The sequence below is a fragment of the Siphateles boraxobius genome, unplaced genomic scaffold (genome assembly GCF_051911475.1).
Source record: "Siphateles boraxobius isolate OS27281-9 unplaced genomic scaffold, OSU_SipBor_1 73, whole genome shotgun sequence".
In the NCBI taxonomy this organism is placed as follows: Eukaryota; Metazoa; Chordata; class Actinopteri; order Cypriniformes; family Leuciscidae; genus Siphateles; species Siphateles boraxobius.
The window spans coordinates 2,587,012-2,610,419 of record NW_027509201.1 but is presented as its reverse complement, the minus strand read 5'-3'; the positions used below and the strand labels follow the sequence as shown (position 1 = coordinate 2,610,419).

General features: G+C 36.0%; 1 protein-coding gene across 4 annotated transcripts in view; it reads right to left on the bottom strand.

Moving 5' to 3' along the window:
- The window catches only part of slc29a1a (solute carrier family 29 member 1a), a 44,269-nt gene extending 23,127 nt beyond the window's left edge, over positions 1–21,142 (bottom strand). Inside the window, exons 1-2 of one of the 4 annotated variants that reach the window (XM_077217479.1) lie at positions 20,917–21,042; positions 2,112–2,193 (exon numbers count right to left, since the gene is read on the bottom strand). The gene's annotated coding sequence lies outside the window, so the exon portion shown is untranslated. Of the gene's footprint in view, positions 1–2,111; positions 2,194–3,131; positions 3,234–20,916 lie in introns of those variants that run through there. The other 3 variants (XM_077217478.1, XM_077217476.1, XM_077217477.1) reach the window with 3 other exon arrangements.
- Between the last annotated feature and the right edge of the window lie 2,266 nt (positions 21,143–23,408).

Sequence of the window (23,408 nt, the reverse complement as noted above, 5' to 3'; positions counted from 1 at the left end):
TTTGTTTTAACAAAAATTGTGTTAAAACATAATATGTTGGATATCATTTTTTTAACAATAATCATGTTTGTCAACTTGCCATCAGCAATTATCATTAAAAACAATGCAAATATTGATATTAGTAAAACTCAATGTGTGGCTTTTGCACTTTTTAAAGTACACTTTTACACATAAATACCCTGATTTACGGTTTTATTTAGTTATAATAAAAAAAAATATCTAATTTAATTTCTATCCGATTAATCGATTAATCGAAAAAATAATCGTCCGATTAATCGATTATCAAAATAATCGTTAGTTGCAGCCCTAGTTGTTTCTTCATTTTAATAATTCCTTATAAATTTTTATTCTTGTATTTTTCATGTATTTGTATTTTCTTTTAAATTTTGTGCCTGTAAAGCACTTGAACTGCTTTTTTTTTTGGAAAAGTGCTATATACATCAAATTGGCTTGCTTGCTTGCACATGAAAAACATTTTTTTTTTTTAAACGCATTTCATGTGATTTTTCTGCGGTACACATTTGCTAAATCTGATCGGATTCCAATCGGATATGCACAAAAATCAGATTTGGAATGACAGTCCGTACGACGTTTAAACGCCATGAAATCAGTTTATTTACTTTAATGGAATAGCCTAAGTTTAGGATAAGAAACCGTTCCCAGTTCCTCAACCAAGACCTGGCAGAATTTCACAATTGTTACTATGAGCACCATAAAAATGCATAATCTCAATAAAAGCCTCTTTGTAAAACCTGCCTGTTCCAAACAACGCCCAATTTCTCTCACTGAGAAACTCATGGGTTTAAGGCGGTCACAGAAAAACAGCAGACCACGATTACATTTATTTTCCCTGACTCCTTTTAAATCGCAGCTGGACGGCAGGCCTGATTTCTCTTCTGGATAACATTCAAGAACCAGAAACTCCTAAAGGCCATTTAATTTGCCCTCTATTCTCATCCACAAGGAATTTATTATGAAAGCAAGAAAGGCATGAGTTTGACTTTATGGCACGTTTATCTACTGTCCAAACCACGAGCAGAAGCAACAGGACACTTGAAGGAAACTCAACTAAACACCACAGAAAACAAGACTTTCATTAAAACTGAGTCAAAGCAGTTGGTTTATTTTAATCCATAAACATTCCCCATCAGTACCCAAACATCAACCCTTTCCTAATGGTGTGTAAAAAGGCTAGCCTGGTAAAAACCAGACCCTTCTCAGTCGTAACTGAGTTAGGGTCTGGGGAAGGTTCATTCACAGCTCGCTTCCAAAGGGGCGTCACCAACGGACGTCGCTCAAATGCCTCTGGGCACAATTGGATAGACCTAAAACCAATCAGATCAATCGTAACCTTTATAACGTCCGCCTCAACGTTTGTGTTTGCTGCCTCGTTTTGGAAACGGACGTCGCTCAAATGCCGCAGGGCACTACTGGATAGACCTAAAACCAATCAGATTGATCGTCATCTTGCAAAGCCCGCCTCAATGTTTGTGATTGGTGCCTCGATTTGGAGAGATTGGAAATGAGCTTGAATGGGCTCTTCACCAGACTAACTTGCAGAGCAAATCTAAATTTGCCGGAAGTTCGTCTGAGTTTTCCCAGGCTTTAAAAAGGCAGAAGTGCGATTGCAATATATTGGCTTATTTGTGCCATGTTTCCTGCAAAAACAGAACTCTATAAAACCACTCCAATCTCTTGTTTGAGAAGATTGCTCCTCAAATAAAATTGTTGGAAATCCACAGCTCTAGTTTTCTTTAAACAACATTAAACAACATTCACAACCCATTTTACTTCCTTAATATGATACATTTCTGAGTTAGACAGACTGAGTTGAAGGTTTGGAAGTGGGGTTTTTTTGGGATGTCAAAAGAAAAGGAAAGCCATGTAAGGGTTAATGCATTATGATGCAAGTTTAGAAAGACAACTACATTTTTTTTTCATTTACAATAATGTAGAATATTTTACAATTAAACCAGGCTTGTGCATTAATAAATTAAACTTTTTAATGCAGCTGCAATACCACTCAGGAAACCAACCTAGATTTTGATCTTTTTTTATGCACAAGTGTATGACCTGAGTTGCATGCCATGCACGCATGCCACATGACTTACATTAAGAACATTTCCTGGCTATAGGCTAGTACTACTGAGAGCCCACTGTCTCGATCCATGATACAGCTCAGATGAATCTCATCTAAAGATTTGTGAGAGTGGATGAGAAGTGCAATGAACGTCTACTGTCCAAACCACGAACAAAAGCAACAAGACACTTTAAAGAAACTCAACTAAACACCACAGATAGCAAGACTTTAATTAAAACTGAGTCAAAGCAGGTGGTTTATTTTTATCATAAACGTTCCCCATCAGTACCCAAAACATCAACAAATAACCCTTTCCTAGTGGTGTGTAAATGTGGCAAAATCAAAACTAGTTATCTTTTATTGGCTAAATTACATTTCACAAAGAACAACAAAACTTCAGTTTAAGGAAGCATTTTTAAGAGTTTACTAGCTTATAGATGACCACAAAGTTCAAAGATCACGCAGCAGTTTGAATAACGTTACACAGAATCAGAGAATGAGATACAGCACATGGGTTGTTTGCTCCTCGTATGGTGCTTTTGTAGTTTGAAAGACAATGTAGCCTACAACACAAATCTGAATTCTAAGAAAATAAGCAAAACGATAGTGTAGTTTCCGTATACATATTTGGCGGCAAAGTCGCGTGTCTGAAAAAACTGTCAAAGATACTTCATAGAATAATTTCACTTGGCTCTACTTAGCCTACATTTCAGGTCACAAACCAATTTAGATTTCACCTTACACTAAACATAACATTTCTAACTAAGAATATTATAGCTTCGTTAATAAATTGGCGCTAAATTTAATTAATTTAATTTTAATGTAATTCTCCCGCTCAACGTATAGGCTAAAACAATACAATGCTGTACGTAGAACCACGTGCTTCAGCTTGGAAACGGGGGTCGCATAAAAACACCGCAGACTTTGTACAGTCGGTTTTTGAAAAGACAGGATTCAACCGAGAACTATAACAACAGTAACTCGAGCACTACAAGTGTAAGTCAGATATGTGACTCTGGAGTGAGTTGAACTGGAAAAATCAAGCCCTTACCTCGTGCGCAGTGTTGAAGAAATGTGTGGACTGAGAGAGAGAGAGCGAGAGAGAGACAGAGAGAGGGACTGTCCCAAATTCACACACACACATTCAAGTGATGATGACTAGTAGGCTACAACACTTTGATAGTACTTGATCTTTACCATTTCAACAATAACGTAAACAAATTTTGTTAAATTAAATTATGATTTGTAGGCATATCTTATTATTTAAGGTATAGGACTAAAACTTGTTATATCTTCCTGAGACAGAGAAAAAAGTTTTTTTAATGTATTATTTTTTTCATGCCATTATATTGTTTAGTGAAACAAATGAAAAAAAATGTATTCATATGTCCTCTGTAAGTCGTTCATCAAATGACATGTAGACAAAAACAATGAGGTTTGTTTTTTATTCACCAACCAATTTTTAGGATTCAGGATTTTTTTATCAAACTTTACTGTATATGAAGATGATTATCAACTATGTTATGAAAGATATTAAGATATTAACGTAATTAATTGATACCATACTTTATGCAATATATAAAATGGCAATAAATGGGTAATCCCATTCAATTCAATTATTTCAATTGCATATTAAAGGGTTAGTTCACCCAAAAATGAAAATGATGTCATTAATGACTCACCCTCATGTCGCTCCAAGCCCGTAAGACCTCCGTTCATCTTCAGAACACAGTTTAAGATATTTTAGATTCAGTCCGAGAGCTTTCTGTCCCTCCATTGAAAATGTATGAACGGTATACTGTCCTTGTCCAGAAAGGAAATAAAGACATCATCAAAGTAGTCCATGTGACATCAGTGGGTTAGTTAGAATGTTTTGAAGCATCGGAAATACATTTTGGTCCAAAAATAACAAAAACTACAACTTTATTCAGCATTGTATTGTCTTCCGGTTCTGTTGTGGATCCGCGTTCAGTGACGCTGCTGACGTAAGACGAGCTGACGTGTGTCTGGTGCGCTCGAGCTTCGTTTACAGTCTGAGGGAGACGCACGCTGGAAACAAAACAATCTTCACAAACATGTCTAAGGATTTCGACACAGGGGAAGACTTGCATTTTTTTGCCCAGCCATATTTATTTGAACCCGAATACACGGACGCACCAGATACACGTCAGCAGCGTCTTACGTCATCAGCGTCACTGCGGACTCGTGAACACGGATCCCCAACAGAACCGGAAGACAATACAATGCTGAATAAAGTTGTAGTTTTTGTTATTTTTGGACCAAAATGTATTTCCGATGCTTCAAAACATTCTAACTAACCCACTGAGGTCACGTGGACTACTTTGATGATGTCTTTATTTCCTTTCTGGACAAGGACAGTATACCGTTCATACATTTTCAATGGAGGGACGGAAAGCTCTCGGACTGAATCCAAAATATCTTAAACTGTGTTCTGAAGATGAACGGAGGTCTTACGGGCTTGGAGCGACATGAGGGTGGGCCATTAATGACATCATTTTCATTTTTGGGTGAACTAACCCTTTAATATGTACTTGCGGCAACATATGAAAAAATAACTAATAATGGGAGTAATAATTGGCAACAATTTCATAATAATCACTGATATTTAAGAATATTGATATATAATTTTTTTCCCTATCACTTCGTGTGTCTCTCAAAATGCCTGATAAACATGCTTTAAGTCCTGGTGGACGTGTATGAAATCAATGCCCTGTTCTGTAACAGAAAGTCATATTTTGATTTGAAACTCCATAACATTTTCCTGAGATGTTGATTATAATTAAAACATATAATATTTCCATAAGAGAAATTTGAATATTCAGTCATTTTTAAAGACCAAGGAGACATTGATGTAGTGGTGAAACTTCCAAACAATTAATATCTCTAAAAAGCCCTGAATGTGCTCTTTCCATAATTCACAGGACATCCGTACTGTGACATGTATGTTGTCAGAGAAATTCACTAAAATATAATGTCTTCTATACGGAGGACCAAAGTCTATTTCTGGGTACAGGAGGATATCGTACAGTACAAAAGTTTGGAGACATTTGACAAAGACTTCTGCTTACTTATGAATTCACAGACAGACTATATTTTATTTATTTATAAATAAATAAATGACTGAGTTGGAATGGATAGTGAAGATAGAAACTAAAAAGCAGCTCAAGTGTCACGAATAACTGATAATAAAGCATCCGATGAGGTTCATTGAGAGAATTGATTCCTGAAATCTACACAAATTCAAAACTCTCTTACATTTGAGGTTTTTTTTAATGTTATTTCAGTTTAATTGACTTTATCATTTTTACAATGTGGAAAACAGTATTCATAATAAAAATCATTACATATGTCCAACCTTTAGACTGATAGTGTATAAGTTAAAGTCGGCTTAAAACGGCTGGTCGAACAAGAAGAAATGTAGGGCGGGGCTTGGTTTTGTCCATAGGAAATTAGTTGGATGGTTGTGGTTTGCTATTGGTCAATCTCATGTGAGTGACAGGTTGCCCCGCCCTCACGCCAGTAAACAGAGAAGAGATGTCACAAGAGAGAGGGGAAGTTATTTTGATTCATAGATTATGAGGGCCCATGAATAAAAATGTCAAAAAATTATTCATAATAAATAATGCAATATTCCATAAAAATACAAACTGTCAAAATAATGATTTCATGGTGACTAAATCTCTGAACATAAATAATTATTCCATCCTATCAGATACTGATCATCTGTTAACTGAAGTGAAATACAAACTGCACATTTGCACACAAATATGAAATCCAGATCTTCATTAAATACATTCTTCTGTAAAATAGATGTCTTTCAATCTTTCAGCGAACTGAATGCACTGTATTTCTTTAGACATCTACCCTCTCTCTCTCTCTCTCTCTCTCTCTCTCTCTCTAATGAGTTGCATGTGACAACAGACTTTGCCTTGCCTGTTGACAATGACAAACATCTGTTGTTTTGTTGTAGTGTGGAGATGCACTCCTTCATGTGAGATTCCACAGCTCCCATCAGAACAGAGATTTTCAGAGGAGCTCACAATGTCTACTTTTTTTGTCTACTGTTTTGTCTACAGTATGCTACAGTTTCAGTTGTCTGCAATTTTCTGTCACTATCATGTGCTGATGAAGTTTGAAGTTATCTAAACTGAACTCAGATTGCAAAATGATGTTCAATTATTGCTGTTATTTTATCTTTGCATCCTGCACTATAAATATGGCAAGTGTGATCATGTATTCTTATTTAAAAGTCTTTCTAAAAGTGAATAAAGCATGACATAATATATAAGAATTGCATTAGGTATTGATTATTTTATATGCTGCAAATTACTATTTGAAATCAACATGAATTCAATACTGATATATTTACACTCAATACACATTCATCGTCTTATTTTGCATAATTCCTCAGTGGATATTTTTGTAAAGAGAAAGTGTTTGTCATAATCTAAACAACTTAACATTGATTACATTTTGTCACCATTTTAATAAAATCCCTATCAGGTCTGGCTCCATTCTTGTATACAAACAGGAACTTTTCATGGTACACTCAATTCTAAATGTGCCAAAATACACTTGCATTTTAAATTTGCAAATGTCGTTTCATGTTTTAGACCCACTGTGTGATTCCATTTAAAATACAATTTAACAGACGAGTCCAGTAAACAAGATGATATTCATTTTCAAAGCACTTTGAATGCATTCTGTATTGTTTACGTCTGTAGGTTGGGTTCTGTGTCAGATGAATTTGTATTTTTTAAAATAGAACTGGCAACTGTGTTCTGTTCTTTTGGGCTGCCGCTTGAATATAACTATGTGGTTAGACTCTGTTTGCACTTACAGTCCGACCGCTTCCACCTACACCCTGTCTAGTCTAAAACCAGCTGTGGTTTGACTGAGACATTCCCTCCATGGATATAAGGTTTAACAAGTAAACATCCAGAGAAAATGAGAGGAGACAAAAACAAGCACCTCTTGGTTATATAACTCAGAAGGACAACTGTTTGATACCATCGGCTTTAAAATGAGTGCAACAAACTTGTAGCATTTAGACTGACGGCCAAGAGGCTTCACCGCTATACACTGCCTCCATTCAGTAATAACCCAGACAGCGACAACCTGGTGTCGGACCAGATCAAGTCATACCGATCCAGGAGATGAAGGGTGAATGAAATGACTCAGTGATTGTGCCGTTCACTGGTCATAAGCTCTGTTTGCTCCAGGATGAGTGTTATGGAAATTCAAATAATATAAGTCACTTTGGATGGAAATAATCTGTTAAAAAAACAAGCAATTGACCCTTTGCAGGGAGCTTGATTGACAGGTGATCTGACCAATCATACTTCGCCATCTGCCATTTTGTCCGACAAAGCACGAAAGCAGTCAGGAGAGTTAGTAGATTAACATGGGAGGATTTGAACTTGAAAAACTGAATATACTGACGCCTTTCCGCGGTTAAAACAACATTCCTTCTTATGTTCATTCATGTTTATTTGATACTATAAATGAACTAGAAGGAAGAGATGATCGGTTCATCATGTATTTTTCACTGCGTGAGAACATGGTGTGCGTGAGAGCGGCGTAGCTTGTCGGACATAGCGACAGTAACTAAGGGGGCGGGTCTTTGCGAAGGGTCAATTGGTATGAAAGAAAATTTAAGGGTAAGAAATTTGAAGGGTAAATGTGAGTCATCATCTTTATGAAACAAATTACTGACACTATTTTTCTAAGGTCAGTTGATCTGGAAAGAGGGGTGCTGCAAAAGAAAGTTGAATTCAATCAGTAAAAAGTATATATATCGTGATAAAGAATCACCCCCCTTTAAAATAATCACATTTTGTTGCTTTGCAGCCTGAAATGGAGATGGACATAGTTTTTGTTTTATCCAGCTGTATTTACTCAACTAATAACATCCAAGTGAAAGATATAACACCAACATGTCAGAAAAAAACAAAAAAACAGAATCACTGAGTTAGAAAAAGAGTCCCTCCTAAAAATGACTTGTAAACTCATAAGGTGTAGCTAATCACCTTCTCAATGCCACGCAAAGCCATTTGACTTTCAACTGTGATCAAGTGTTAGCTCAGCATGAAAAGGGAAAAAGGTGAATGTCCTTGCATGGCAATCTGTGGGATGACTTGAAGACTGCAGTCCATAAACAGTCACCATCAAATTTAACTGAACGTGAGCAGTTCTGCAAAGTAGAGAGTCTAGATGTGCAAAGTTAGTTGAGATATATCCCGACATTAAAGGCTGTAGTTAAAGTGCTTCAACAAAATACTGACAGAAGGTTATAATCATTTTTCCAACTCAATGATTCTGTTTTTATATTTTATTTAATTTTTTTCTGGCATGTTGGTGTTATATCTTTCACTTTTATGTTATAATTTCCACTGAGTAAATACAGCTAGATAAAAAAAAAACTGTGTCCGTCTTCATTTGAAGCTTCAAAGCAACAAAATTAGATTATTTTAATGGGGGGTGATTCTTTTCTACCTATATATATATATATATATATATATCGGAAAATTAGAATATCATGCACAAGTTATAATTTGTAAAGTTTTGCATGATATTCTAATTTTTCGAGTTTCACCTGTATATGAGCCCATCCACACAGCTGGGTAAATGTTTTTTTACATTTTCTAACTGAAAATGTGAGTGGTATTGTGGTCGGTTGGCAGGTGTTGATATGCATTTCCTAAAGTTTGTAAGATGTTTGGGGTGACACCCCAAGATCTTTTGTTGTTGAGTATATATATATATATATATATATATATATATATATATATATATATATACATATATATAAAATTTCTGGTACTATGTACGGTGAGTATGTAACGAAGATTAACTTGTACAAGACAAGTGGAGTAACATATGGAATTTCCATAGAAAGTAAATGACTTTCAAATTTCAATGACTCAAAATAGAATGCTTTTATAAAGACAATCTTCTTTTAAAATAGATTTGTCATATGCATTTTATTTTTTAAATCTTTTGAATATATGTGGCAAGCATGGAGCTTTGTTTGGGAGTCATAAATGAATACCTGATTTTGAATGTGGAGCTCTTACGTGCCCGAAGGCACATTGAATCTGTGTGCAGTATAGGCCTACGTGACGCACCTGGCAGGACAGAGGAACAGGAGCTGAGCACATGGCAGTGCAGCAATCTCTCTGTCATGTGAAATGAAATCAGAGCCGCTCGGACACGCCTCAGCCTGTGTCTACTTAGAGGACATATTTACTGTAAACCAGAACACCCTACGCCTACATGACAATGCATTAAAAATTCCTTCGCAACTCAACAACAAAAGATCTTGGGGTGACACCCCAAACATCTTACAAACTTTAGGAAATGCATATCAACACCTGCCAACCGACCACAATACCACTCACATTTTCAGTTAGAAAATGTAAAAAAACATTCACCCAGCTGTGTGGATGGGCTCATATACAGGTGAAACTCGAAAAATTAGAATATCATGCAAAACTTTTCAAATTATAACTTGATATTCTGATATTCTAATTTTTCGAGTTTCACCTGTAAGTAGTTTGATTGCTTGCTAGGATATAAAGGTTTGTATACCGGGTTTAGGTGGTACGTTCATTGTTGATCAAGTTGCAGACTATGCAGTAAATGTGCATGATTATTTGACCATTTTCAAGATGTTAAAATATAAATGAAATGACATTGAAGCTCCTCATAAATCCGTAGGAATAAATAAGTATAAACAAATGAAGATGAATCCCCCGCTCTACTTACAAATCTTATTTTAGTATGTTTCGGTCATGAGACATTGTTTTCCTAGATTTATGTATGCCTGCTTGCTGGCCATGTAATTCCACTTGTTTTATGCAGTTTGTACTTTTTTACCCCAGAGTTATGTTGTACCATGATCAAAGATAGAATTTGTGGTGCAATTATTAAATTATCCATTAAAATTTGCATTAATTTGAATTGAATTGCATTGAAATGTACTTGATTAATTGTTCTGGACAGGTATTTATGAAAACTGAAAATCCAGAATGATATAACAGAAAATAACAAACTGGAACGAAAGCATGGTCAGATAAAGATGTTTTCTCAAACAAGATTAGAAAAAACTAGCAGATTTCATGGATCTCGCGTTAGGAGAAAGCACGCAAGCATGAGCGACCCTACATCCCTGATTGTTATCTACAGGCATGACCAGGGTCTTCCTGCAGAACCTTCTGAGGAAGGAGTATCCTGACATCCACTCAAAACACTCCATGCTCCATTGTCCTCATCCCACTATCACCTGAGCCACAGTAGTCAAAGAAAACAAGAGGAAACTTGGTGCAACGACCCAGTGACCCATGCTGCATGGGGCTTTGTTTCGTATAGCTGTGGAATGGGCCTAAGACAGCCTGGTGAACCAGCGGACAACATATCATCCAGGCTCAAAGAACCTACTGGAACATCTAATAAAATCAAAAATCAGATATCGAAATCGTTTAGAAAATAATCAGCACACCTCTTTCGCACCATGGGATGTAGCGCCAGGCTCTGCGACGCAAGAGTTTTTTGCTAGTTTCAACCCGACGCAGTTATCATTTTCACGTTCTGCGTAACGTTGTTTAAATAGCAGATGCATTTGCGCAGCAGCATACACACTATAGCCAAATATTAAAAATAAAAGGATTACAATGTAAGAGATTAATATTATGTAAATAAAGATATGGTGGAATCCGGCTTGTCCCGTAGATGGTCTGCTTGCACTTTAACCTCGCGCACGAGCAGATTCATTTACTCTCAGGGGACGTGTTCAGTTTTTACGCTTGCAAATTCTGTCATGTAAATAATGAATCCGCCATGGTGCGAGTGCAACTCCCTTTTAAAGGGAATGTGAGATGAGACTCTGATTGGTTTATTGCACGTTACGCCCATAACACACCCATTACTCATTAAGAGAATAGGGACAACCCTTTTAGACCATGCGCTGGGAGCGCCGACCATTTTTCCCATCGTTAAACTAGCAAAATTGGATTCGGACGTGGCCTAAGTGCTTCGCGCCATGAGCTTTAGACAATGCGCTTAGATCGTTAAAATAGGGCCCGATTGCTTCATCAAAAACACAAACAACTCATGTCCAAACATGTAGTTCTCTCTAAAAATCAATCTAAGTTGATTTTCCTCCTCAATATTTTTATCTTGTTTTCCAATACAAATATCTAAACATTCTTAAATCAAAACAAAGACTTCAACTTGAAAAACAAAATATTTTGTATTGTTTCACACATTTACCTAAAAATATCAAGGCTACATCCGAAATCACATACTTCCCTACTATATAGTAGGCAAAAAACAGTATTTGGCAAAAGAACTGTACAAATACCAGTACTTGTATGAGCTACTTCTTCCGGCAAGATTCTGAAGTGTGCATACGACACTTTCCTATCCCATGAGGCCACGGGAGAGGATTTATGAATGACTGAAGTGACGTAGCTGATGCTGGAAGGTCACGTGATAATGATATCATGTCGTATGTAGTATGTCCAGATTACATTTACATTTTAAATGTAATTATTACATACTACACATCCTAGAACATACTTTTTTTAGCAGTTGAAGTAATAACTTATTCAAAAAACAGGTGAAACTAAAAAATTAGAATATCGTGCAACAGTTCATGTATTTCAGTAATTCAAAATAAAGGTGAAACCAATATATTTAGTATATATAACTAGACCTATATACATATGCATGATTATACTTTTCAGAGGGCCGACATTTGTGTATTTAAAATCCTTTTTTTTATTGATTTCATGTAATATTCAAATTTTCTGAGATTTAGAATTTGGGGTTTTCATAAGCTGTAAGCCATAACCATTAAAATTATATCTTTTGCACGATATACTAATTTTCCGAGTTTCACCTGTAAGTACCTACTCAAGAGAGTATGAGATTTCAGACCCAGCCAAAGTGTTTTTTTTCTGAAAAATGTATTAAAAATTAAGCGTGGTTATGCCTTGAACATGCAATGTTCTTTTTTGGGGGGTGGATTAAAAGAATTAAAAAGGATTTAAGGGAATAAAGAAAAATAAGTTTTTTCACGAACTGCTCCGAGACACGAAGGTTGAGGATCCAAATGCAGTTTTATTGAAAGCGCAATCCACAAACACAGTCGAAAACATAAACACTGGGTAATCAGTCCAAACAATAACAGGGTAAAGGGGCAAAAGCAAAAACAGAGGAAACCGGACAGAAGATGAAAAGCAAGATAAAGAAAACCAGGAGAATGCTTGGAATTGCAGTGTGACACTAAACACGACTTCGCAGGGAATGACACAAAAGAACCAGGTTTATATAGGGCGAGCAAACAAGATGAGACACAGGTGAAAACAATGAGTGCTAATGAGTCCAGCAGAGAATTATGGGAGATGTAGTTTGTGAGGGAATGACAATAGTCTGTTGTGGAGTGCCCTCTGGTGGCTCTCAAGGGCACTCCAGCTGGTGACCGTTACAGTATGAGTTAAAGGTCTACTTGTATAGGTGTGAACTAATCAATTTAAACTATTTGCAAATAATATTTTATTTTAGAATATGCAATCTTATTCGTATGTCAATATGTCAAAAACACAAACCGTTTTTGGTCTTGTTACATTGAGTTATGCATTGCATGAATCATGTATATGATACCATATTTTCAAGTTTTCAAGTAAAGTTCAATAGTTTTCATCACTGTATATTACTGCGGGTCATTTAACATTTCTATCTTAAAACAGCTGGCAAATATTAAATGTTTAGTTACTTTCATCTTACCATACACTTTCACCATTAAAAATAAAGCATCACATTTGACTTAAAAAGCCCACTTCTTTGATTTGATTGGCCATCTCAATCATTTTGACATCGACGAGCACTGTGAAATCAGCTGAGACAGAGCAGCCGTATATAACTTTTAAAACTTAAAAAAAAAAATCTTTTTTTGCAGCAATACTTCTGCTAACCTCCATTCCTTGATTAGTGTTGATATTAGAAAGACCTTTGTGAGGTAAAAAAAACAACAAAAAAACTATAGCTTCATATCTGCTCTCCTCTATGCAGCTTGAGAAAGGATGATGGGAAAGGAAGATTTGTTTTGAGTTACTAGATAAGGCAAAATGGGGAGATAACGTGGTAGAAATAAGGTCTCAGCAGTAAAATCACATGCAGAACCAAGTAGCAAAATAGGCATGATAAACTCACAACATCAATGACTTTAAGTCTAAAGTCAATACATCACATGACTTTTGCCCTCTAGGCCAGAACATATAAGGTTAGTCTTATGACCTTCCATTTAAACCACCCATGTCAGAAATGATCAAACATTCTTCATGCAACATTAAAACTTTTACAAAATACAAGAAAACTTACATATAATTAACTAAACCACAATTCCATGAAAGCATATATACACAGAACAAGTCCTATGAGCAGCATGTCATGTTTCATACCTGAACTTGTGCGTGTCTGCGTGTACTAGAATCATTGATCTATGTCTCACATTTAATCCGTATTGACATAGTGAAGATGCCTTTAAAGTTGCAACCACTGCAGATGGAGGTGGTGTTGTACAATAATATGAGCCGGTGTCTGGAGTCAGAAACTAACTATGGTTTTCTTTGATTCTCCTCTGGAACATTAAAGGAACTTTTTTGAAAATGTTATTAAAACCATACTTTAAACTTTGGAAACGTCCAGTTTTTTAATGTATTAAGAACGTTTTTTTTTTCTTTGCTTATGTGAACGTTAGAGGAACATTCCATTCTATAATTTTGGAAATGTTATGAAAACATTCTTTATGAATGTTTTTAACATTCAAAACATCATTTTTTTTGTTTTAAGAACGTTTTGTCCAAACATTTACAAAACCTTTAAAGAACGTTAGTGAACGTTATGGAAACGTTCTATTCTATCATTTTTAAACTTTTATGAAAATGTTATTTATGATTGTTTTTTAAGTGTTTTAAAGAACGTTTTGTCCATACACCCTGCATCTGCGGACAACCGTCTCTCATCAGCCAGAAGCATCACTGTAAAATGACAAAATGTTTGAAACTCCACATGAAACGGTTCATTTAAACAGAACAGAATTTTGTGGTGTTTTCTTTTTCTATTGTGTTGTTTTCCACATGTCTTGTTAGATTTGACTTGTGTGCGGTTGTATTTTTGAGTTTGTGTTCTTTTTTCCCTTGTGGTGGGGTCCCAGCTAACAAAAATGTTGTCAGAACGTTTTTCTAACATTCCCATTTGGTTATTTTTTGGGGAACCAAATAGGAACTTTCTTTGTAGGTTAGCTTTAGGTTTTATTTTATAATCTAAAGAGACCATTGCCAGAACTTTCTTTAAAACATTTAAAAACTGGATATTTTGAATATTAAAAAGATCAAATGGACTGTTTATCTAACATTTATTAATACTTAAAAAAAAAAGTGATTTTTTTGGAAGTTCATAGACATTCAAAGTTTAATATATATATTACATCACAAGGACGTTCCATTTCATGAACATTTTTCTAATAACGTTTTCATTCAACATTATGAGAACATCACAAGGTTGTTCAATGAACTTTGTTCTTAAAACATTTTCACTGAACATTATGAGAACATCAGTCAAGAACAAAACATCACAAGCACGTTCCATGAACGTTGTTCTAAGAACGTTTTTCTCTCAACGTTACGAGAATGTATTTTAACTCTTTAAACATTATAAGAATGTTCCAGAAACATTATTTCAGGAAAGTTTTTTACTAACATTTACATAACGTTAGTGAAAGTTATGGGAACATTCCCTGTTAGCTGGGGATGACCTAAGAACAAGGCCCACATAAACTTTGGAAACTTTTACAGATCTTTTGTCACGGTTGGGTCCAAAGTGAAGCGAGGATTCAGGTGCAGAGAATAAGGATATTTATTAAGAAACAATACAAAACTACAAACAAAACTACCCTGTGGAAGAAAACCAGAGCGATCTCAGGCAGGCACAGGAAACACGAGGGATACATAGAAAACGAACCAGCACAGGACTGCAAACGCAGGGGGATTAAATCGGGAACAAACATAAGAGGGTAACAAAGCAGGCAAGTGGGGAAAATTAAACAATAATGAGATAACAAGATGGGCTGGGTTTGACAATTGTCACGAGAGCACAGGGCACAAGGAAATAACATGACAGCCATGTGCTCACAACAGACCAGACTAAACACAAACGCATGACAAACCAGGAGTGTCACAGTTCTGTCACTAAACCAAGAGAAAACCCAGACAAGGGTGATAGAACTGTGACACCTTTATTCAGAAGCGTGCTCTTTGCGCCATGGCTGGACACAGTGTGTCGGCAGTTCTTAAAATCATTAGAAACGACACTTTAGAAAATCTTGCAGAAATGTACTCAGGAGCATCTGGACATGATTTAATCATTTGTGGCATGGTATGAATTACTGACCTAGAAAAAAAACCCACTTTAACCTATAGGGTCAAATTTGAGCCCTATTGATGTTCCTAAAGAAAATCTTGTTACAAACATTAGGCTCCAATGAAGCTAAAAATCCAACTTAAGCAAAAAAGCTTTTAAGTTTATTATGAATAAAAGACACTGTAGAGGCAAAGCCCAAACTTTTAGCCTCTGAGGTGCTGTCCCGGGGTTGAGTAATTGATGCACTTTTACCTTGTTTGATTCATGAAAGTCCAAGTCGTATTTGCAGTTAAAACCATGGATTCGGTTTATTTCCGTCATATCGCCATTGTTCTCCAGCCAAACTTCATTGCACGTGTGACTTTGTACTGGTATCTTATGGTGTGGGTGTGTGCGCGTGTGCGTATATATGTATATATATGTATGAATATGTGTATGTGTGCAGTCAAAAACTGTCTGTGCTTCCGGGTAACATCTAAGGAACCAAATATTGATTACTATTTATACTAAAAGCACTAATTGGCGATTACAGACGCATTAGAGAACAATATGTGATATTTACATTTTTCATTTATGCTTTTGGTAGACGCTTTTATCCAAAGCGACTTACATTGCATTTCAAGGTACACATTTACATTCTTATCAGTTCTATATTTTAATATATCATGCATATTTTAGAAAATGTCAAATATTTTGGGGTTTATATTATAGAGCTGGGGAAAAGTAGCAAGTGTTCTGCAGTTAATACTGGTTGAATGCATTACAAATAATGCAGCATCCATTTTTCACTTCTTTAGGCTATGATTATATTTTTTTGCAGCTAGTGTTATATTTTATTTTATATTATGGATGGTGTACTGTGTACTTTATACACACTCACACACACACACACACACACACACACACACACACACACACACACACACACACACACACACACACACACACACACACACACACATATATTTGCTCAATTGGAACTAAGAGTGTGCCAAGAAAATGTCAAGCGTTCAGAGAAGCTCTTCTGCAGACCTCGGTTGTATCGAGTGATTATTTGAGTTACTGTTGCCTTTCTATCAGCCGAACCAGTCTGGTCATTCTCCTCTGACCTCCGGAATCAACAAGGCATTTTCACCCACAGAACTGCCGCTCACTGGATATTTCTCTTTTCAGACATTCTCTGTAAACAGATAGTTGTGTGTGAAAATCCCAGTAGATCAGCAGTTTCTGAAACACAGCCCGCCTTGCAACAACAACCATGACACGCTTAAAGTCATTAAAATCCCCTTTCTTCCTCATTCTGATGCTCAGTTTGAACTTCTGCAGATCGTCTTGACCATGTCTACATGCCTAAACGCATTGATCTGCTGCCATGTGATCAGCTAATAAGATATTTGTATATAAATATATATAAATGTATATGCACACACACACTTGTGCAAATGGGTAAAACACTAACTCTTACTCAAGGGTTAAACACCACAGCTCTACATCATGAGTTTCAAAATAAAGGGCCTTTTTACCATTTTCACAAACGATCTGTTCTTCAAAATATATATATTTTTGTTCAGTCAAATGACTCTATAGACGCAGGTACATGAGTTTCTTCCTGCGGCTCTCCTGATGCAGATCATTCTTTCTCACACAAGCTTAAACTATGTTGCTTTGTTGTCTGATTCTTCTGGTGTTTTGACTTTTTGTGTCCATATGTTTAAAGTGAACAAAAAGGTTTTGCTTATTTAACATTGTCTGGTGTTTTCCTGATGCTATAGTTATAAGGAATGACAATGTTTTTACATCTGTTCTTCCGTTCCTCTGCTCACTGGTCTGGAGTCTCCGCTGGACATTTCAGATGTTTTTATAAAGGCCCACTTGTGGAATCTCGCTTTCAGCACTTCCTTCACATGAGCGCCTTCCTCTGCCCTGAACTCTCAGTAGTTTTCACTCTGTCACGTAATGTTTTCATGACCCCCAGCTCATGTCCCAGTGAGCGATGGGAATCAAACAGTAGGTACCGCTCTATGTGAGACGGTTTTCTATAAACACGGATGTTCAGAAATCTTTGCAAACTGCGGAACCCGAAAATGACAATTTTTATCTTGCAAAGGAATGTATCTGTCAGCCTTCTACATAAATGCACTTCATGGGTTTTGACTCTTACCAATGTTCAGGGTCTTAAATTAACACACTAAGTGCCAAATGTGGATTAAATCCAGCACTGTTTAATGTTATGAATTAACTGAATTAAATAGCCTGATAATTGCAATTGCAATTTGAATGAAAGAAGGTGTAAATCAAATGAAAAGAAATTCAGGATGAATGATTTGCACATATCTGATATGCAGTTACATACAAATAACAACAGCGATGTTTGCCTTAGTAAACCCAATAACTTTTCACTGTTTCTTGTCTGACTTAAACCTGAGCACTGAACTTTCCAACAGCAAACTTTCTTAGATGAAGCTTTTACTGTTTATTTGAACCTCATATTCCACAGGCCTCATTTATCTATCAAAACATATCCCTGCTTATTATTCTACAGAGAGTGAAAAATGAATTGCATATAGTTGTAATTCATCAAATATTTGCAGGGTTTAACCTTGTTTTCACAGCAATGGAAAGGCCCGTTCCTTAAGACGATTAATTCCTCTCATCCCTCCAATACTTAACAGCCAGGCAATGAGGTCTCCAGGCTCGTTCCCATATAAAAGACACAGGTCATGTGTGTCTTCTCAACACTCGAAGAACAAAGTGCATTGGGTGGAGGGGGATAACCGTGAGGTCAGAAGAGTTTAAGAATGTTTAGCTAATTAATTTTAGGTTATTGCAGTGGAAGGTCATCGCTGCACCATGTGTTACATGTCTTAACCTCGTGGGCGTAGGCAGGATTTACTGTTTGGGTGGGCCTCCACATATATTGGTGGGCAAATTTAAAGGTCAAGCATAAGATTTATGCAGCACTTTTGCAAACAAACAAACAGGTCTCTAATCATAAGCCACAAGCAAACAATGCCAATGCTTGATTTACAGTTTTAGGTCAATATAGGGGATTATTTGAAGGGAAAGCCATTTGTAGTGGTGTACATAGTGGACGTTATCGAGTGCACTCATTCAATCCCACAATGCGCCGCAATAACGAGTGTACAACCGATGTACGCTCAACAACTAGAATACCCATAATGCACTGTGAGGGTCATGCAGAATGAATTCCCGCGTCTGACCAGATGAATCATCCATCCATTTTCCCAAACTGCTGGTCCAATGTGGCTACAGCGTAATATCATGCAGGTATAAAGTCCTTTTTAATTGGTTATTAAATTGAGTTTTACATGCTAGTTTCCAACAGAGTTCAAGATAAATCTTTACATTACTACTGGAGTTTGCTGAGTTTGCTATAAATTTCAAATGATTATAAAAACAACAAGCACAAACTATCCAAAAGCGGCAGCCCTTTCGGCGCAGTAAGTGTCCAAATTCAGTCACTCGATTTCATTCACTCCTTCAAATGGACTATATTAGTGGAGTAATGTAGGAAATAGTGAATGAGGGTAAAGGAGGCGATTTTAAACACAGCTATGGTGACTTTAAAGCATCAGTCCTCAATCACTTTCATTGCAGGTTTGGTTCTACGAGAGTATAGGGGGCAATTTCGGACTCAGCCTGTAATTTTTTTATGGAATATTGCACTATTGTATAATCAAAATGATTTATTCATGCATATCATTATGTTTTTAATGCATGTGCTCTCTCTAATCTTTACTTAAAATAACTTACCCTCCCTTTTCTAGTGACATCTCTTCTCTTCGCTGTTTACTGGCGTGAGAGCGGGGCAACTGTCACTCACATGAGATTGGCCAATAGCAAACCACAACCATCCAATCAATTCCTGTTGGACAAAATCAAGTCCCGCCCTACATTTTTTCTTGTTTGAGAAGACTTATGGAAGAATAGACTATAGCAACTTCTGTTTCATGCCGGCTTTAAAGGGACAATTTGTAGTTTTTTAGGTATTTTATTATCTAAAATCAATATTTTTATTCATAAATATGTCCTCAATTGTGTACAAATACCTCTGCCAATTATCTGACTTATCCTCGTAAACGAAGAATTTATTATCTTTATATAAATGTGACGGGCAGGTCCACGGAGGCTTCCATGTAGTTCCGGCATCTTGAAAAACTATAATTGCAGAGAGGGTCAAAAAGTACTAGGCCAACGCGTTTCCACAACGCGTTTTCGTTCAGAGCCAGCGTCACGTAACTGAAAGCAGCCGAAACGGAGGAGCAGAGCAGTGAGAGGCGCTTGTCACTGCCCCGGCAAGTTTAAAAGCCTGCATTACACTGTTATTATTCATTCTGTAACATTCGCTTGTTCATCGTGTCAAGTTGCAGTTTGTTTGAAATAACAAACCTGTTCACCCGAAGGAAAACTCGACGAAGTGCTATTAGAAGACATCCTGTCAAAGCTTTTTGGTACATAACAGCTACCGTAGATGCAACACGCATTTGAAAAAGCGAGGCGCTGGAGAGCACAATTCGTTTGAATGGAAAATACAATTTCACCGCTAGATGGGAGAAATTGCTACATAATGTCCCTTTAACACTCCAAAAATGAAAACAGCAAAAGCACCATAAGTATCATAAATGTGTGCCGTATATTCCACATCATTTCTAACCCAGGCTGTGCTTGTGAATGGGTCTAGCTGAGTCTCACAGAAGATGTTCTGGTATTTAAGAAGTTGGCTACATTCAGAATTCTGGTTTTGGCATTACTAACCACTGGGGCATCCGAGGTCACCAGACAAAGATTGTTATTTCGTTTCTTTGCATTTCAATACACTGTATCGAATGAAGATTCTTAACAGCACACTCAAGAGATGTTAAAGAGGAATCTGCCAGACATATATTTTGGGGATTTTCTCACGGGATCGCCTGTGGAGGTCAGACCTGAAACAGCATGTGTTCTGCGTACAAATCCGCCTACATTCAACTGACAAGTGTTCTTTTTCGGTCGCTTAATTTATTCAAAATCTGACAAAGCACCACTGCTACTTATTGCTAAGTCTTTTCTTCATTGTATTTATTATAATTAGCCTAAATCTAGGCTATTTAAATTTATTATTATTTTAATTTAACGCATTATTGTAGGCTACAAAATGATATTTTAAATGTACAAAAATGTATAGTAGCCTACTGTATGATATATATATATATATATATATATATATATATATATATATATATATATATATATATATAGGCCTGTATATACTATACAGTATACAGTGTTTGTTTTCAAACAGTCCATTTCGTGACGCAGCGTTCCTGAGCGCGTGCACAGCTGTCATTGTCATTGACTAGCGTTTTCTACAGTGCTGCAGTGTTATTACTTACATGGTTCTTCGCGTTTTCCGAAACGTCCTGCATGTCATTGCGCAGAGTTTCCAGAATGTGTTCTGTGTGAGTGTCGGACTGTTGTCACAGTCTGAATGTGATGACTGCGTCGATATGCAGTGTGAAGTTGCTCCAAATTCCTCTCTGAATCAATGGCTCTGTCAATGGACTTCAGCCTGGTTAAGCGCTGCATGCTTTACATCATTATCCGTTTGGATTAAAAATCGTCAGAAACACGTCATTACAATTGATAGGCTACATTTAAGACAAATAACACATCGCAACGCAGCAGTGCAGGAGGCTAGATGAAAAATAACATGGAAATATGTTTTTTTTTATTAAATGTATATAAATTAACAAGCGTGCAGTGATTGTGAAATAATGTTTTACATAAAAGTAGGCTACATATATTCACAAAGTCTTTCAATGTGAGTTTATTAAACTGGCTTTGCTATGCAAATAAATATAGGCCTAGCTTAATTTCCAGATCGCAGGGAACGAACTCAGAACTTTCTGACAAGGTTCTCTCAAAGTGATTAACAAACGTTTTCAAAGTTATCTGGTCTTTAATAATGTTCTCAAAATGTTTGCAGAAAAACATTAGGCTATTTATACATCGTTCATATAACGTTTTCCTGAGGAGTTTTATTTGGACGTCCCTCTAACGTTTCCTTTTTAATGTTACTTGTTTCAGAACGTTCAGAGAACGTATGTTCCAAATGTAACATTCACAAAATTATAAAATAGAATGTTCCCTTAAAGGGATAGATCACCCAAAGAATGAACATTCTATCATCATATACTCACCCTCATGTTGTTCTAAACCTGTATGATTTTCTTAGTTCTGTTGAACACAAAATAATAAATTATTAAGTATGTTGGTAATCAAACAGTTGATGGACCACATTGACTTCCATATAGGAAAAATACTATGGAATCAATGGCTGCATCAACTTGTTATATTTCTTCAGAATATCTTCTTTTGTGTTCAACAGAAGAAAGAAACTCATAACGTTTTGGAACAGCTTGTGGGTGAGTAAATGATGACAGAATTTTCATTTTTTGGTGAATTATCCTTTTAATGGTCGAAACAAAAAAAAATCAAACTGTAAAAAGCTGGACATTTTAAACATTCAGGGAACATTAAGAAATACGTTTTCATAACTTAATGGGCACGTTAGCAATCGTTCTTAGAACTATTTGTTAGCTGGGTTATATTTATTTATTATGCATGTTATTCTAGCCTAAGTAGTGTGGATGATCTATAACTTAATTATTGGCTATTCTGTACAAATTAGAGCATTCTTGTGAAACTTTTTTCAAACACAATTAAAAAGTGTTTCTGGTCACTTGTAAATAATTGCACTGAGACTTTGGGATCTCAGAGATTGTCAGATGTTTGAGGGTGTGCATTATGTGCATACACAAAGGAATTATGAATCCAAAATAATCAGAGAACAATGGAGCTGAAGACAATAGGATATTGTTATTGTCCATTAGTAATCTTCTTAATATATGAAGACCATCTTCATTGGCAGGGGTTTCCAGCTGCTCACCGAGTGTTTTTGTTCACTTCTCCTATAGGAATATAAGGATATTTCCAGACAGATTTCCTTAAACATGAGTCTTGACTATAACATTGAGCTCTGGAATTGAATATGTTTTTTATAATACACCACCAAGATGAAGAATTGATTTGGATGTGATATTGTGGCTCGTAATGACGTATATTCATTGTCCCCCTGCACACCCAATCTTTGTAGATCAAATCCATGTAAATCCTCTATAATCATGAATTTGCAGAGGATTAAACTTTTCATAACCCTTTTCTCTTTCTCTGGGCCACATAATGTCAAACCTCGGCCTCCAGTGAGAATTACACAATCCACATGGCTCTGTTTTATTTGTCCCTACATAACCCTTTTAAAGAATGCAAAGATTAGATCTAACAAAACATTAATTTTAGAGACAATATTTGAAGCCATGTACTAACATGACATTCCTAAACAGCTCTGGAATTTGTGTTGGACTGTTGTTGTAGAATTTATTCAGGTAAAGCATCAATTTAGTTGCAAAAAGTTTTAAAAATGTTTGGAAAATATGATATGATATATATGTAAAAAGTTGAAAGTCTCTGCAATAAATGGCAAATGTGTGTATATGTTCAAACTTAATTTGTGAAAGAATGAATCACTTGATTCACAAGTAAATCATGTGGTCTAATAAAAAAAATTATATATTGTCTGACTATATATATATAGTATGACTATATATGACTATACATATATATATATGTTACTATCTATGTTACTATGCTACATACATGTATAATGTATAATATATATTATACATTATACATGTATGTTGCATAGTAACAAAGACTAAACTAAATAAAACTTGATCTACATTTATAAATACCTTTCCTAATACTGCCATCTATTGGTTATACTGTGTGTGTGTGTGTGTGTGTGTGTGTGTGTGTGTGTGTGTGT